Below are 12,844 nucleotides of genomic sequence, written 5' to 3' on the forward strand. Positions count from 1 at the left end.
TTTGGAAATTTATACCGATGCTACTCATTGTGGTCCTGTTTACACTCTAAGTTACACAGTGTCCAACTAAAATGACTAGTGGGCGCGATATTTACGAAAAGAAATGATTCCCAAAATAAGATCCACTTCAAAAATGGACTATGTCGATCAATTTCTTCCTGTACCTCCTCTGCAACACTTTTGAGCATAAATACTAATGCAGATTTTTTGTCGGCAAGATGTAATGTCTAACAAGGACCACAAAATTCTGAAACCCATGTTATATACTGTGAGATAGAGGCATCCTTGGGCATTTCTTTCACCAACATTTGGTATTGCACGAACACCTGGGCGCCACGAAGGGGTTTTCTCGTTAGATCCAGGACAATATGAAAATCGCTCAAAACAGACTTTTGTCGACTGGTGCAAAGAAATTGTGAATAAATACGATCACTTTGTTTCAAACGACATTTATAAGATCGTGACAGATGGTGAATCTTGGATCTACTATTCGTATGAGCCCGAAACAAAACAGCAATCGACCATGAGGCTCTTCGAAGGCTAGCCAATTCCAACGAAAGGTGTTCATGGAAGGCACACATCAAAGTAAATGATCACCTGTTTTTTTTTCAGCTAAACTGACAATGTGACTTGACGCTTAATTCTGAGTGGTACACTGCAATTTGTTTGCCTGAAGTCTCCTGAGAAATTCGAAAAAGAAACAAAAGAAGTCGAGCTATTGTGCACCATGACATTGGGAGCTCTCACATATAGATTCAAACCACCGCCTTTTTAATCTGACAAAACGTGGGATTGATGGACCATCCATACCGCCCTGACTTGGCACCCACTGACTTCATTTGATTCCCGCACATCAAGAAAAATGGCGTGGACAACGATTAGCGTCGCCAGAAAATGCTGTTAAGCGTTCAAAAACCATATTTTGGAGGTGTCTTAATCGGAGTGGAAAAGTGTTGCAACAATTGGTTTGAGCACATAAAAAGTGTATAAATCATGCTGAACATTACTAAAGAAAACAATAAAACTATATTTGATTGTAAATATTCGCATATTCCCTGTTAAGCCAGAAAATTGTCATGCAGCACTCGTAAGATAAGCATAATCAATATGGGATATGAATTTTACCTTATGGTGCGTTAAACATACCTTAGGGAAAACCACAGGTAAGCATATAGGGATCAAATATTTATTCGATTTATTCATTTTCGGTGGTATTGGAAATTTTGCGTATATTTATAGAAAACTACTAACGTTTTAATACCCTCCACTATAATAAGGAGGGTATAGTTAAACTTGTCATTCCAATCGTAATACATCGAAATATTCGTTGGAGACCTCTGGTAGAATAATCTGTCCGTCCGTCCGTCTCTTGAAGTCAAGATACAGCTCGAAATTTTTAAAATATAGCTTTAAAATTTGATAAAAAAGTTTCTATTACTGCGGGGATATTTGGTATTGGAAATGGGCTATAAATTAAATTTTCGAACCGAGATTTCTGTAATTTGGTATTGTGTTTAGTCAGAGGATAGAAAAAAAAACAACGATGATCTCTTTTAAACCTCCTCACAGAAAATTATCAGTATTAAGTGATTATCATCAGTTAAAATATTATTCTTCTCAAAGGAGTTATACTTAACGTAGAGAAAGAGCTTAGTAGCATGGGCGTAGCCAGCTATGGGCAGCTGCCACCCCACCCCCTAGATCCTTCGAAAAAGTTTGACAAAAGTTGAAAAAATTGCAGATGTTCTGATGTACTATTTTTATACCCTTCACCATAGTATGGAGGGTATATTAAGTTTGTTTTTCCGTTTGTAACGCATTGAAATACTCATTTGCGACCCAATAAAGTATATATATTCTTGATCAGGGTAAAATTCTGAGTCGATCTGTGCACGTCCGTCCGTCCATCTGTGTTAATCACTCTAGCATCCACAAAAATGGAGATAGGACGCTGAAATTTTGGAAAAATGCGTCTTTTGTTTGCAGGCAGGTCAAGTTCGATGATGGGCTATATCGGTCCACGTTTTGGTACCCCCCGATTTACGGTATTTTGACGTTTTTAGCTACCTTTTCAGACCGATGTAGCTATAATTTGACATTTAGGGTTCTTAAGTGTCAATAAACTTATATAACAAAAGTTGTGGACATAGGTCCACGTTTTGGTATAGCCCCCATATAACGGTACCCCCCGATTTACGGTATTTTGACGTTTTTAGCTACATTTTCAGACCGATTTAGCTATAATTTGACATTTAGGGTTCTTAAGTGTCAATAAAATTATATAACAAAAGTTGTGGACATAGGTCCATGTTTTGGTCCATGTCCCCATATAACGTTACCACCCGATTTCAGGTATTTTGACGTTTTAAGTCACATTTCTAGACCGAATTAGATATAGTGTGATATTTAGGGTTCTTAGTGACCAAAAAACTTATATTCGAAAAAATTATGAACATAGGTACATGTTTTGGTATAGCCCCATATAACGGTACCTCCCGATTTTCGGTATTTTGAGATTTTTACCTACAAGTTTTAACCGAATTAGCTGTAATTTGAACATTTGACATTTAAAGTTCTTAGTGGTCACCACACCACTCCACCAAAATTCTCTGAAATTTTGGGAGAATTCGTCTTTTGTTTGCAGGCAGGTCAAGTTCGATGATGGGCTATATCGGCCAACATTTTGGTATAGCCCCCATATAACGGTACCCCCGATTCACGGCATTTTGACGTTTTTAGCTTCATGTTCAGACCGATTTAGCTATAAATTGACATTTAGGGTTCTTAAATGTCAATAAACTTATATAACTAGTGGACATAGGTCCATGTTTTGGAATAGCCCCCATATAACGTTATCGCCTGATTTCAGGTATTTTGACGTTTTAAGTCACATTTCTAGACCGAATTAGCTATAATTTGATATTTAGGGTTCTTAGTGACCAAAAAACTTATATTCGAAAAAAATATGAGCATAGGTCCATGTTTTGGTATAGCCTCATATAACGGCACCTCCCGATTTTCGGCATTTTGAGAATTTTACCTACAAGTTTTAACCGAATTATTTGTAATTTGAACATTTGACATTTGAAATTCCTAGTAGTCACCACACCTCTCCACCAAAAATTTTCAAGAAAGGTCGATGTATTGACAAAGCCCCCTTATAACGGTACTCCCGATTTTCAGTAATTTAATGATTTTAGCTACAATATTAAGCCGAACTAGCAGTAATTTGACATTTGAAGTTCGTAGTGGTCACAACACCTCTCCATCAAAAATTGTCAATTTGCCAATTGCCAATTTTCAGTAATTTTGCAATTTTAGCTACAATTTTTAACCGAACTAACTGTAATTTGACATTTGAAGGTTGTAGTGGTCACCACACATCTGCATCAACAATTTTCCACATAGCCCCAATATAACGATACTTCCCGATTTTCGGTACTTTGAGGATTTTACTTAAAATGTTTAACCAACGTAGGTCCATGTATAGCCTCCCGATTTTCCATACCTTAGCTTTATTTTTTGGACGAACTTTCTGTAATTTGAAATTTAAAAGCCAACAAAAATTCTGCAACAAAAATTGTTCATTTAAGTTCCTATTTTTGTATAGCCCACATACCTCCGAACTAGCTATTAATGACATTTGAAGTTCCTACGTTATGTACCGATTTTCGGTATTTTGAGGATTCTACCTGCAATTTTTAAGCGAATGAGGAGTTATTTGACATTAAAGGCTCCCATCAAAAACTGACATTTTAACGTACCCACTTAAAGTTGGGGACAGGAATGAAAACTAATTATTCCATCTTAGTTCAGAAGTTTTATGGTGGAGGGTATGAAAAGTTCGGCCCGGCCGAACTTAACGCTTTTTTACTTGTTTATTTTATAACGGCAAATGCGTGACTAATATCTTTCGAATAAGCTACAGTGTTGCGCATATCAAAAGCAACAAATACAGGATTTTACATTATTTCAATTTTTAGATCCGTCCAATTTTTAGATGTCCAGAGAGCTTTCAACAAGTTGTTTCTGTACTTTGTAGTTGGATTGGATAACAACAACAACAATATTGGCTGATCCTCGAAAGTGGGGAGTGCAAAACAAAAGCAACACTAGAATATTATTAAAAATTGTAGTGTCATCGGTGTTAATTAACTGTACTATTGAATCAAATTTGTCTTTTTGAGTGTGGTAGTGTCATTTTAGAAAGCATTTGCATTTGTTATCTAACAGGGTTGCCACTTTCTACCAATTTTCCCATGGTCTGGGGAAAATATCATAATACTCTTAAAATCAAAATTTTTTCCTCATTTAAATTTTGAAAAATTCATTCGGAAAGTGTATTAATATCAACCGTTAAATGGTTAAATGAAGACCAACACCTTCTGTTCTTTGCTTTGTATGGGGTGCATGAATAATCCAAATAAATCGCAGTGAATTTGCTTAAATACACTGTCGCCATCTATTTGTGAAACTTATGCACATACCAATATTCTCGCTGCACTGCCTGAAAGTAGACTTTAATATATATCTAAAACAACTAAATATTACAATAAATGACACCAGTTGAGGAAACATGAGAATTTGATAGATAACATCCTCTCGTAACAAGTGTTTTTACAGCTTATATCCTTGACAATCGCTTATGTATATGCATTTCTGTGTGTTGCAGTAAGTGTTTGTTTTTTGTTCTCAGGAAGAGGGAGTGACTGTGGAACATTCACATAAAGAACATGGCTTAACATGCAAAAGAACATCCGCCATGTTTTTGTATTGATCAGAGTGTTGATGTTACTCAAAATTTGAACTGGCGCCAAAAATAATGTTTATTCGTTGGTTGTCTGTGATTGTGTTCTCTCTTCTCCTTTAACCTTCTTTATAACGACGACGCCATGTAACAAATTGCACATACAGATACAGGATATTCATGGCAATGTCTATGATGTTTTGATTGTAACTATTTGTCGTGTTTTTGGCTGAATAGGCCAATAACCGGAATTACCTTCTTTTTGTTGTTGTCTTTCTGTTCGATTTTCGTTTTTGTTTATCTGCCAATTGCCAATGGCAATAATGTTGCAACAACACCACCTGGCTGACGATTAAGCCATTGTGTAAATGTGTGACTTGTTATGACGAAGGTGCACATAGAGGTACAAATATATATGTTTGTCGTGTTTGTGTATGTATATATTGCAAGTAGAGGAAAATACTTGTGAACTATAGAGACTTTATCAGTTTTATATAGACACAAAAATTGTCCTGGCAAGGATGTCAGTGGATGTGTCTACCGTGCCGCCATCGACATGCATGGTGTATATGTATGAACTACCATGCAGGATGTGGCTTTGTGTATAGTATGTAGTGTCTATGAATTAAACGAGCGGTAGAATGCATCTTTTGTTGTTGCAGTGACAACGACCGGAAGTTGTATTTAATTGCAACCATTCATTGATGATTTTTGCAACGGACAGGTTTAATTTTTATTACCGCACTTGTTCGAACATAAATTAATATAACTGAAGTTGGCTGGACTAAAAATAAAAAAATAGAGAACTTGAGCTTTGCTTTTTAGAGCTTTTGGGCCATTATTTAAGGAAGTATGAACTTAGTCTGGAAAAACTTTTACCGTTGTCTCACTTCTCCCAAAATTTGAGAGGTGGGAGGGACCGATATACTTCATATTCTAACCTGGTATATGACTAGATAAAATAATACGATATGCAAACTTTAAACCAAGCAGGAACTTCCTGCGAGAGTTATCTTGCGGATTTGCCATTTTAGTTTGTGCCGTCAGGATTTCTGAAGCTTTTGGACCATTCTCTCAGGATGTATATAAACTTGCCCCGAAAAAAATTTACCATTATAAAGGTGACCGCAATGACAATCTGGAAAAAAATTTTCAATACGATCCGAGAGGAGTTCTTAAACTTCACTTTTCCCGAGTTTTGTGTGGGAGGTACCCAAATGAGTGGACTGATATAGTCCACATAGATAGGGTTCTATATCTGGAAGGAATAATACGATGTGCACAGTTTGAACCAGGGTTTCGGAGTCGAGGTATTTTTGGGTCGACTCCGACTCCGACTCCAGACCAATTTTTTTCACGACTCCGGCTCCGACTCCGACTCCGGGTCGACTCCGAGTGTAATTTAATAATGTAATAATTTTAACTTGTTCCTATATTTGGGTCCATATAGGCTAATCTGTTGGGTTTTCCTAACATATTCTTTAGGAAGAGCATTCGTTCGGATATAATACTCAACTACAGAACATAAATATGAACTAAAATTAATGCCTATATTGTTTCGTCTGAATCTTACTTTAAAAAACGGCAACAAAATACAACATATAAAGTATTTGTCGGTTTTGACGGTTTTTTGCACGAGTATATTCTGGAAAGAACTCTTCCCCGTGAAAACATTTTTAAGCTTTTAAAATATGTGAAAATGAAGGGGCAATACAAAACATAATGACTACATGCGATAAAACTTATAGCAATTCATTTTAAAATGGAAGTAAGCCAACATTTAAGAGTGCTTCGAGAGCCTTAAGTGGTGACATCCAGTTGAAAGCCCAATAAAACCGATTTTCATGATTTTTGTCCAAAAAAACTTTAGTGACAGATGTTTTCTTCATCAGAATGAGCATAACTTAATCTGCTTTCTGATTTTTTGTTGAAAAATATTAATAAGTTTTGTGGCAAATGGCCGCCTATGAAACCCTGTTTGTATACCCTCCACCATAATATGGAGGGTTTAATTAACTTTGTCATTCCGTTTGTAACACATCGAAATATAGTAACACCCTATAAAGTATAAATATTTTGATCAGCATAAAATTCTATGTCGATTTAACAATGTCCGTCTGTTGAAATCAAGATACAGCTCGCAAATTTTAAGATAGAGATGTATAAGTTGGTACAGAAGTTTCTATAACTCCTAGGATGGTTGGTATTGAAAATGGGCATATCGGTCCACGTTTTGATATAGAATCATAGAACCGTACCTCCATATTTTCGGTATTTTGAAGGTTTTGGCCTAATTATCCAACCGAAATGCCTGCGGGTATACAACTTTCCTTCTGAGATTTGTTGGTATAGGTCCATGTCTTCATATAGCCTCCATAGAATGGTACATCCCGAGTTTCGGTATTTTCAAGGTTGTGGCCTAAAATAGAAATTTGGTATTTTGTCTTCTATGGGGGTATTAAATATTCTAGAAGAGAGTTATAAATATATTTTCATGTCGTCATATAGCCCCCATAAAAGCGTACTTCTCGATTTTTGGTATTTTTATGATTGCACTCTCAATAATCGAAACTGCTGAAATTTGGCGGTATTGCTCCACGATTTTCGGTATATTGAAAGTATAAACACATTGGTCAACCGAAATGACTGCAATTTGGTATTTAGTCTTCGTTGTAGTTACAAAACTTTCCTTCAGAAATTTCTCACTAGAAGCCTTCGTAGAACGGTACTCCCTATTTTCGTGATGTTGAAATTATTCTTTGCTAAGGTTACAGAAGATTTCAAAAAAATCTGACAGTATAGGTCCACGTTTCGGTATAGCCCCCATATACATATATTTGCAGCCTCCATTTCTGTTTTTCTTGAAATTTTAAGTCACTAGTGTCTATCGAATTTGTTGTTAATTTAAATTTTGCGTTCCCAGAAGATAGAAAACTTACTCACAAAAAACTATACATATATGTATATCTAGGCTTAGGCCTAGCCTCCACGAACCGGTATTACCCAATCTTATGTTTTTCAAGGGTTTTTTTTTTATTAAAGTCTCGAACCGAATTCCGTTAACGACTGTTCTTACTTGTTATTAAAGCATTTTGCGGCACAAACTCAAGATCGAAAACTAATAAACATCAAAACCTAGTCCCTTATCGATGGATTTTGAAAAATATTAGATTTAACGGAAATGGTAGTCAGAAAAAGGCAAAAATTCCATTTTTGGCTTAAAAAACTGAAGTTTTTGGTCATACATAAAACGGACAAACAAAATTGGAAAAATAAAATCAATCGACTAATTATTAGATTTTGATGTCCTTATTATTTTTTTTATAACTAGGATTTTATATAATCTTTTGTAAAAGCTAATCACAATATCATATAAGGATATGAGGTTGTAAAAAATTCATAACCCTAGCAAGCATCTGAAATTCATACATAGTTGAGCCGCTCAGTGCACACAATGATTAACTCTACTTTTAAAAATCTCAAATTTAAGTGTCAAAGCTTATATAGAAGACTTTAAATATCCAATTATAATTTGGTTGTCATAGATCTTTTCATTTGGTTTCAAAAAAATTAAAGGATCAATTGAACCAAAAATATTCTCGATTCGCATTTTGTGATCAAAATAGAGATGAAAAGACTAGACTTCAAAGGATAGTAAATATGCTGTAAATCTTCCTCTAACTTATTATAATATACTGTTTGCTTGTATGTTTTCTTATAGTTTTTTTTAAATAAATAATGGTTTTTGAAAAAAATTGGTGTCCCGAATTTAATGTTATATTTCTATTATGTAAAAGAAAATTTGCCCGGAGTCGGAGTCGAGTTATTTTTTTCGACTCAGACTCCGACTCCAGCAAAATTGCTCGACTCCGACTCGTAGACTCCGACCCCGACTCCGAAACCCTGGTTTGAACAAAATCAATTACTCATTTCGAGAGTTATCGTTCACACCATTTTACAGCAAAAGTTTGAACTTTTGTGGGGGAGGTACCCGATAGGGTGGGCTGATAAGGCCAATATGAATTTTACATGTATTATTTGCTAAATCAGGGCCACGATTGCCGTCTTTCTCCGATGTAGTTTTATCTGTATGACCTCGATCATTGATCCTCCAGTATACGGGCTTCTTGGGAGTCGCTGATTTCAGTAAAAACTCCATTTTTATTGCTGCTCGTTACCGCTGATCCTTGCCTTTTTCGTTTTAAAGCGGACAGCGTTGGAGATGTAGAAGCCATGCCGTTAATCTTTGAAAGACTAGCCACGGAAAGATGCTCAAATCCGACCACAAGGAGAGTACCACGCAATGTGGTGTGACTTAGCATCGCTACCTACTAGTACTCCCTTACCTGTTTGTTTTGTTTTCCTCACCAACCACTGCAGCTCCCACCTAGGTAGTATTGTCGGCGAGTTGAACGGTAACTATACTGACGCAAGGTATATATTGTCATCCCCTGATTCAGCACAGTTGAATATCCAAAGTTCCTGGATGAAACCGATATATATTTTACCTACATTGATTTACCTCGTCAAGGCCATGGTTGCCGTCTCACTCCGGTGGAGGTTTATCTGGATGACCTCGATCATTGGTTCTCTAGTAAACGGGCTTCTTGGGAGTCACCGATTTCAATATCGGCTCTTTTTTCATTGTTGCTAGGAGGTAATACCTCCTTGCTGTTTACTTTGGCTTCCTCGTTCACGCCGATCCTCGCCTTTCCCCCTTTGAAGCGGATAGCGTTGGTAGAGTATCGTCCTCCTGCTCCTCCCTTTGGAAGACTTCCCATCTCCTCGCGTCCAAAGTGTTATTTTGACGACCAAAGAATTCGAGAATACGTTACGTCTCGAAGTTTCTGCCCCAAACTCCTATGAATATAGATGTCTTAGTTAGTTGAAGAATTTGGTCTTTCCCACCAACTTGAGTTTGCCTCTTTCTCATGGAAGTATTATTGTTGAAAATACCCTCGAGGGCGCCAATGTCTGCATGCTGAGCGAATTGGAACACCATCATATAGACTTTCCTGCTAGATGATCCAAAATGAGGTTGTTGACCATTTCCTCAATGGCTGGTAGCTTGCCAGAAATTCTATAGGTATCGATCACTGCATGGCATGTAACGTATCTTAGCCAACTTTACATAGGCTTGCAGCTCCATACGTGTATAAGCAGATCTCTTTCTCTTCGGTGGATCCGGGATTTCTTCATAGAATAAGGCGATTCTGTTGTCGGGCACAACATCTTCACGTTCGAGCTCACTCTGCCGCCCTCTGCCAACGGATTCTCAGAACAGTCTCCTTTGCGTGGTTCTTGAGACGGTTCGCATGAAACATTAGAAGGTGTCGAGCTATTTTTCTTGTTCGTCGGCTTTGCAGTGTTCTGCCCTGTATTTGCCATTAGGCAGGGACGACAGGGTGTGACTCGATGGCAGGCCAACAACTCCCAACAGTACTGGATTATTTTGGTCATGTTCAGTAACTTTTTTACTTTTTCAAACATTCTTCATTTTGGTGTTGTTTGTCAGCTTTTTGTCCGCAGGGAATAGAGATTCCCTGAGTGAGTCTTATCCAGGGAGATTTTCCTTGTTTATAAGAAATTAGTATGATCATTCACCTCCCCCTATCCACACGTGAGGATGTGCTCAGTGCTCGGGACTGACAAACACCCTCTGGATAAGAAATGTTACTACCATTGGATCAGGAAAAGCATAACAACAATACCTAAAAATTTGGCGTGAGCGGGTGTTAAACAACAAAAAACACAATCATGCGGAATGTGTTCACTTAAAATTAAGCAGGTACCGATATGTGTAGGAGGAGTTAGGCACGGTGCTCCTTAACTAAAGTTAAATGAAAGATGTTTACATCTGTGAAGTTTTGCGGTTTCTGAAATTACAATGTCCATAGATGGGAAAAATCAAAAACAAAAAAATCGCCGGAGGGATTTTCAAATAAATCGGGGTCAAAGTTCACATTTTTGGGCCTTTTTAGGTTTTAACCATTTTGCTTTGACCTCAATGGCATTTTCGTAGGTTTTACCATTTTCGACATATAGAAGTTCAAATTGGGACAATGTACTGACTGCATGGTCCCCTATAAAACAACGTCATGCAGGGTGCATCTTAACTAACTTTGAATGAAATCCGCTTACACCTGGGAAGTTTTCGCGGATTCTGAAACAGCAATGTTCATAGATGAGAAAAATCCAAAAACAAGAAAAAATCGCTGGAGGGATTTTTAAATAACTCGCGGTCAAACTTCACATTTTTAGGTTTATTTTCGGGTTTCCCAATTTTGCTTGGAAACCGAAAGTCCTATCGAAATAGCCCCATTTCATGTTTTAGCTGTAAAAATTCTCTAGAGAATTGACCACTATGATTTGTACTTAGGTTTTGTCATTTTTGAGATATAGAAGTTCAGGTCACATTTTTAGGGTTTATTGTTAGATTTTCGCAAGACTTATCGAAATGGCACTGGAGAAACTCTTACAGCTGTGAAAATTTTCTACAAGATTGGCTTTTGTAATTTTTTCCTAGGTTGTACCATTTTTGAGATATATAAGTTTAAGTTGGGAAATTACAGTCATGACATTGTTTTATAAGGAGGCGCTACAGTCAGTGCCCTGTCCCAATTTGAACTTCTATGTCTCGAAAATTGTAATACCTACGAAAACATCATGAAGGACAATCTTGTAGAGAATTTTCACTGCTACAACATTTTCTTTAATCCCATTTTTCGTGTAAACTTACAACAGCCCTAAAAATGTGAACTTTGACTGCCATTTATTTTAAAATACCTCCAGCGATTTTTCTGGAGCAGAAAAAAGGAAATAAAGTAAATGTATATAAAATAATTAAGTAAAACTGAAAAAGGTGATTTATAAGGAAAGAAAATATGTTTGGGTGGTGATGGTTGGAAAAAATTTGGATACGGTTTACGTGTTCAGGTTGCGCTGTCCCAGCCACTTCCGATGTCTGATGATGTTGTTGATTAAAGCAAGTTCTATAGTTGAATAGAAGGTCTCACATGGTGGAAGGTGAACAGCCACTAGTCTATGTCATCTGCGAGCCAGAACTGGACAGCGACACATGAGATTCTCAATCATCTCCTTCTCGTTCTCACAGAGTCTGTCGTAGTCAGTAATTTTACCGTCCCATTTGATGGTAAAAACCCTAATATAGCAGTACCCAGTAATAACTCCCGTCATTACTCTTATTTCAGCTTTGCTCAGGTTCAACAGTGAGTTTGTTCTTTTGGCTGACGGAGTTGGCCAAATGAATCTTGACACATTACACCTAGGGTCGTTATGCCATAATTCTCTGGCGCTTTCGTCGAAGAACGTCTCAATATTTCGGAAATGGTTGAGTCAGCGATTGCTAGATCTGTAGATTGCGAGCCTCGTCTAGCTAATTCGTCCGCTTTTTCATTTCCCACAAAATTGCAGTGTCCTCCTACCCAGTATAGTCAATAGCTGTTAGTTAGTGTTTCCAAACCTATTCTACACTTAAGGACGACCTCAGGCTTGATGTTACAGGATTTGATGGCTTTAAGAGCCGCTTGATTATCCACAAAGATAGTCACCGGTTCAAAGATCCCTGCATCCAGACTTTTTATCAATTCCGCTGGCTTCCAAATCGCGAAGCTTTCAGCCTGGAATACACTACAGTCGCTATCTAACCTGTAGGTGTACTCAAGACCTACCCTTTCAAAGTAGACGCCAGCCCCAGTACTTTCTTCCATCTTGGAACCGTCTGTATAAAAAACCAGACCGTCCTGAGGAGGGTTACTACGGTTCCAGTCGTCTCTACTAGGGATAACGACATGTACACCATCAATCTCAAGACTGGTTCAGGATACATCCATGCCCATAGGCACAATTGCGCCAAAGATTCTGTTCATGCAACCTTAGGGCACTACGTGATGTCTGGCACTTAATACTGAGACCCGTTCAAAGCAGCTTGGGGTGTGCACCTTGTCTATTTTGCTGGATGTCGATTTTTAACGCAGGGAGTGCCACCAGACAAGAAATCCATAGGATAGGATTGGCCTCAACACGGTTTATACAACCAGTGTATAATCGATGGGCTTAGTCCCCAGCTTTTCCCAA

This window comes from Musca autumnalis, unplaced genomic scaffold, assembly GCF_047663935.1.
Source record: "Musca autumnalis isolate F117 unplaced genomic scaffold, ASM4766393v1 scaffold_4, whole genome shotgun sequence".
Classification (NCBI taxonomy): Eukaryota; Metazoa; Arthropoda; class Insecta; order Diptera; family Muscidae; genus Musca; species Musca autumnalis.